Source organism: Lissotriton helveticus, chromosome 8 (assembly GCF_964261635.1).
Source record: "Lissotriton helveticus chromosome 8, aLisHel1.1, whole genome shotgun sequence".
NCBI classification, from domain to species: Eukaryota; Metazoa; Chordata; class Amphibia; order Caudata; family Salamandridae; genus Lissotriton; species Lissotriton helveticus.
In genome coordinates this window covers 1,043,793,689-1,043,799,688 of record NC_136069.1, presented here as the reverse complement: position 1 = coordinate 1,043,799,688, position 6,000 = coordinate 1,043,793,689, and the positions used below count along the sequence as shown (strand labels likewise).

The 6,000-nt window shown below is 43.8% G+C and overlaps 1 long non-coding RNA gene across 1 annotated transcript in view; it reads left to right on the top strand.

Annotated features, from left to right (window-relative positions):
- Positions 1-276: 276 nt before the first annotated feature.
- LOC144771862 (uncharacterized) overlaps positions 277-6,000 on the top strand; it is a 235,572-nt gene continuing 229,848 nt past the window's right edge. The window contains exon 1 of the long non-coding RNA XR_013599522.1: positions 277-429. This is a non-coding gene — a long non-coding RNA (uncharacterized LOC144771862). The remainder of the gene's footprint in view (positions 430-6,000) is intronic.

The following is a 6,000-nucleotide window of genomic DNA, read 5'->3' as shown; positions in this document are numbered from 1 at the left end:
CGGGCAGTAGGAAGGTGGAGAGAAGAAGTGGGAAAGTGGCTCTGCAAACAATGAGTCAGCAGTGGATGGAGCCAGGACCGCCCTGCCAGACAGCTAGATTCCAGGGAAGCCTTTGTATAGGGAGAAAAATAAAATGAACATACATGAAGGATTGTACACTAATACAACATTTGATGCTTCACAAAGGCCAAGATGTTAAAGAGTTGCAAACTAAAACACAATAAAAAAGATCAGCCTCGGCCGGTGCGGTCGGGTCCGGTCCCGGGTTACCGTGTCCCCCAACAGCAATAACAAAAACGGAAGTCAGGCACTTTTGCCTGAGACGGGGGCGGGGCCTGCAATCCAGCAGGAAGTCCCGCCCGCCGCCACAGCCGCCGCCGCCGAGGAAGAAGTGGAGCGATGAGACACTGAACACGCCGAAAGAGCCCGGTAAGTGGTGGGGATGGGGGTCACGCGCGTGTGTATGTGTCTGGAGTGCGTGTGTGTGACTGTGGGGGAGGGGTGTGTGTGTGAGCGAGTGTCTGCCGTGTGCCTGCGCTCGCCTGTGTGTGCGCATGCAGAGGGGTGGGGGGTGGGGGCTGCCTATATGTGAAGCGCTCTGATACCTGATTCGGTTCGGGGCTGGGAAATAAAAAAAAAAAATGCTGAGTTACTCTGCGCATGCGCGGGTGAGACGCGCGCTCCCGCGGTCAAATCCGACACTGGGAAAGCTCGTGACACTTTGGTGTCCACTCTCCCAAATACGGATAGCATTAGTTGGCGAGCTGACAGCATTCATGCTTCGCATGAATGCTAACGTCAGCTCGCCCTAAAAAAGGTATTTCGTACTTTTCTTCTATTTATGGCAGTAGCGTTCTCAGCTGTCATCAGTGGTGTTACTATCACCCTTTCAGAAGCGTGAAACGTACAGCGTGCAATGTGACACAGTGGCACGCACACTTAATGAAAGGAAAATAAAAACATTCTTATGAGATGGTTACAAAGGAAAATTAAATAAACGTGGATGGTGAAAGCATTATTCTTTAGAAAGGCGAAGACTAATTTTGAACTAAAAAGGGATCTTTACATGCAGATTCTGGAGTGCAACAGTATTTTGTGATTTAAAAACATTTAAAAAGGGGTATTAGCCGTGTTCACAGTTGGCTATTGGTATTACCCTTCTCAACATGCAAGCTGTCCATCCTCCACCCCGTTTCTTGATGCTCCTGGAGAACCACCAGTGGTGTGGAGAAAATGGTTCGATGCATTTGAGAATTATTTGGGGGCTATTCGTGCGCATAGATTCAGACCAGAATGGAAAAGGTTTTTATTGCTACACTCTTTAGGGTTTGAAGGTAGGGACACTCTCAAACATTTACCAGAGGCTGAAAATGAAGCAGGGGAGGAACCTGATGAATACCAAAGCACGGTAAGAAAATTAGCGAAAAGATACGATAAACAACCAAGTGTAGTAGTGTTGAGACACACATTTTTCAAAAGGGCGCAAAAGATGGAGGAGGATGTCGACACTTACATAACGGTTCTGAGAAAAATGGTCGCTGAATGTGAATTTGAGAATTTTAGCGAACAGTTGGTTCGTGACCAATTTATAAGTAAATGTCTTGACAAAACTATTAGACAAAAACTACTCTCTTTAAAAAACCCTTCTCTTGATGAATCCATTCGCATTGCAAAAAGCATAGAAACTTCACAAACATCTATTAAAGAACTTGAAAGTAAAAACACTGAAATGGTCACTCCGGTACGTCTCACAAATTTAAAAAAAAGAAAAGACTTTCAACAAAATAATTTTTTCAAGAGAACTGATACATGTTTTAGGTGCGGTTATTCATTTCACACAAAAAACGGTAGACAATGTCCTACGAAAAATGCAGTATGTCGCTCCTGTGGCAAGATTGGACACTTTGATAAAGTGTGTCAGACACACAAAAAAGAAAATGTTCATGTAGGGTGTGTCAAAGATTCAAGTGACAGTGACAATGATGATACCCTTTGTGAACTAAAGGACATGGTGCTTGTGGTGAACGACGGTGGTGTTAAAAGTGGAGATCCTAATGACTGTGTGGATCCATATGCTGTGATTGCGGTTGGTGAAAAAAATTGAGACTTCTAGTAGACTCTGGTGTGCGAATCACAATGATAACAGAATCTCTCTTCAGAGAAAAATGGGGGGAACGACCCCTGCAACCACCTGATCATGAACCAGTATCCTATGAAGGGCGCAAAATTGACCTCCTAGGTTATTTCGAGGATGTAATGATTTTCAAGAATAGACACATACATGGGAAGATATATGTGGCTGTGCATGGTCTGAACATATTAGGATGGTTCCATCAAGGTTTGTTTAACATGATGGTATGCCCAGGTGCTAGTGAACAGGTTTTGGGGATCCGTGATCTTGTTGAAGACCTGCTCAACAAATATCCCAAATTATTTTCTGGTGAGTTAGGAAGAATCAAAGTGTTCAGACATAAAATAAAGGTAAGAGATGTTGCTGTGCCTGTGAAAACATAAGATCAGAAGCATACCCTTCAGTATAGGAGAAGACCTGGAAAAAGAACTTCTGTCCATGCATAAAAGAGGTGTAATCGAACCCATTGAGTCCTCAGATTGGTCTTCGTCCTTAGTGGTTGCACGGAAAAGAAATAATGAATTGAGAATTTGTATTGACTTACGCAGCCTAAATAAGGTGATTTGGGTGGATTCGTACCCCTTACCCAACATCACAGAAATGCTAGGAGTAGTTGCAGGGGCCAAAGTTTTCTCGAAATTAGACTTGGCCTCTGCGTACCACCAGATAGAGCTTGATAAGGACTCACGTCATTACTCTGCATTCAACTCCCCATCTGGTATGTTCCAATTCTGTTGCATGCCATTTGGCCTGGCTTCGGCAGCTTCTGTCTTCCAAAGAGTCATGGTTAACTTACTCAAAGGCATAAAAAACGTAGCGATATTTCAGGATGATGTCCTTATATTTGCAAAAGATCAAACTGAACACGATATGACCTTGGACAAGATCCTCACCATTTTTCAAGAGCATGGTGCGGTTCTTAAACGCGACAAGTGTGTGTGTTCTCAAAAGACAAGGTGGAATATTTGGGGCACACCATCTCCAGTGCAGGGGTCACACCTAATCCAAGTCTTGTCCAAGCCATCTTGGGTGCTTCTGCTCAAAAAGACAAAGCGAGAGTCAAATCTCTGCTTGGTCTAACAGAGTTTTATGCACGTTTTATTCAGGATTATGCCACCAAAGTATGCCCCATTTCAAGATTGTTGAAAGATAAAAATTAATTTGTGTGGGACAATGACTGCAAACAAGCATTTACTTGGCTCAAAGAACAACTAAGCACAGTCAGAGCTTTGAAACCGTTTGAACCGGATGTACCATGCACGTTGACTGTGGATGCCAGTAGTTACGGATTGGGAGCGATCTTGACACAGTATGTTGGTCTTCAGGAACATACAATAGGCTTTGCATCAAGGGTACTGAGGGATGCAGAAACACATTACTCAGTCATTGAAAAATAACTTCTGGCATGTTGGTGGGGCATTGAGAAGTTCAAGAATTGTCTATGGGGCAGGAAATTCACATTACAAACTGACCATAAACCTTTGGTTGCCATTTTGGGAAACACCAACAATCGCAATGCTACACCACGCATAGCTCGTCTTCATCAAAGCTCTTACAATACAACTTTGAGGTCACACACATCGCAGGGTGCAAAAATGTGAGGGCTGATGCACTGTCACGCTTGCTTCCAGCTCCTAGTGATTCTATTTATTGTGATGAAGACATTGATTATGATGAAAAAGAGGATTGTATAATAGCTAGTATCAAGTTAATGAATGTGTGTTCAGTGGTGGAAGAAAGTCGGTATGCAGCTATGGCCAAGGATGAAGTTTTGAAAGATGTAAAGAAATACATTATCCTGGGGTGGCCAAAAGAAAGGAATGTAGATGTGGCCTTACAACAGTTTGTAAAAATCTGTGAAGAACTCTCTATAGAGGATGGTCTAGTGTTCAGGCTAGATAAGTTAATACCCCCTGAAAACATTAGAAATACCATCCTCAAAAAAACACACGAGGGACATTTGGGAGCCACTCTCACCAAATGCAGGGTTCGAGAATACTTTTGGTGGCCACAGATGGATAGGGACATTGATGCTCTGGTGCAGGAGTGCACCATTTGTGCCAGTAGCGATAAGAGTCTCTGCACATCAAATCCCCCCCTCACTCCTATACCTCTCCCTGAAGCTCCGTGGGAGAAACTGGTCATTGATGTTTTAGGACCTTTCCATACTCTGCCTCATCAGTGTAGATTTGCCATTGTAATGATGGATTATTACTCAAAGTGGCCTGAAGTTAGGTTTGTATCCAGAGCTGACTTTAAGGAGATACTTGACTTTTTGAAAGAGATCTTCATGAGAGAGGGATTCCCTAAATCCATTGTTTCCGATAACGGGGTGCAATTTGTGTCATCTGACGTGGAAGAATTTCTTAAAGAATCTTCTATCACACATCTTAGAAGCTCTCTACCATACTCAAACCAATGGGTTGGTCGAGAGGCTCAATAGGGTCATTGGAGATTGTGTAAAATGGGCCATTGAACACAACAAAGTTGTACCCCCTACGGTGAGAACAATGTTGTGGTTTTACAGGACCACCCCTCATTCATCTACAGGGGTATCTCCCTTTGAACTTCTTAGAGGCAGAAAACCATGTACGGAATTTAGGCCTGCATGGATGTCAAAATGGTTCAAATCCAGCACTACACCACAAGAACTAGATGAAAGGGTCAGACGCAAGGTTGATGTGGTCTAATGCAAGCAAAAGAAATATGTTGATGACAGGAAGCGAGTCACAAGCAGGGAGGTTGCTGTAGGTGACTGTGTGAGAATAAAGAAACAGGGTTTTGCAAAAAAGGGAGAGTCAAAGTTCAGTAAACCTGTTGTTGTAGACAAAGTGTGTGGCAGTGCTGTTCGTGTCAACGGACGCAACTGGTGGAATTTGAACAAGGTCGTAAAAGCTAAAGATGTGATGGTGATAAGCGAAATTCCATTGATGTATTTGATGTGTCGCGTAGCTCTGTTTCAGGTGACTGCATTGTTCATGATTCATGTAATCCCTCTACTGTTTTAAGGAGGAACTCAAGAGTGGTCAGAATTCCGGTCAGATAGAGGCGTTAGTTTTTCTCTACTTCCGCCTTCCGTTCTTTTCCTTCACCAGTTTCCTTCTTCTTTCCTCCTTCCTCTCTTCTTCCTCCTTATTCTTCTTCCCTCTGGTTTCTCTCTCTTCTTTGAGGAAAGGAGATATATGTAGTGGTCTCGTCCATCGCGCGCCCTGTGCGCGAGGACATTGTTTTGCCCTTGCCTCGCGCTGCCCGTTGGCTCACGAGAGACGTTATGAATGACAGTTAAGTCGGACGGTTGGCCGGCCATTTTACGCTGTGCTGGCTTGCATGCCAGACTGTAATGTGGGAACTCAATAAATCTTATTCTTAAACTTTATTCCTGCCTTCGAGTTATTACACCAGCTGTAAAATTTTCTGACAAATGCAAAAAGAACAATTAATGGACAGAATGTTGATCAATGTCACATTCACTCGAGTACAGAGATCTGGGCTTAAATCCTTCATTTATTTGCTCCCCATGCCATTACAGATTAAACCCAGCCATATGCAAATCAGTTTTGACCCTGTTCCCATTGGAACAGTCCAGCCTGAATGGCCAGGTCTGGTTCTCCTTGGACAGTAAACAAGCATCCAATGACCGGTTTCGGGGTTTCACCCCTCATCAGCCAGGCTAGCTTGATTCCAGTGGCATGGAGAGCACAGAACCCATGTCTGGTCATACCGGTCCCACTTGGGTGACAAATGCAAAAGGAACAATTGATGGACAGACTGCTAATCAATGTCAAACATTCACTCCAGTGCAGCGATCTGGGCCTAAATACATCGTTGTTTTGCTCTTCATGCCATTCCAGTTTAAATCCAGCCATATG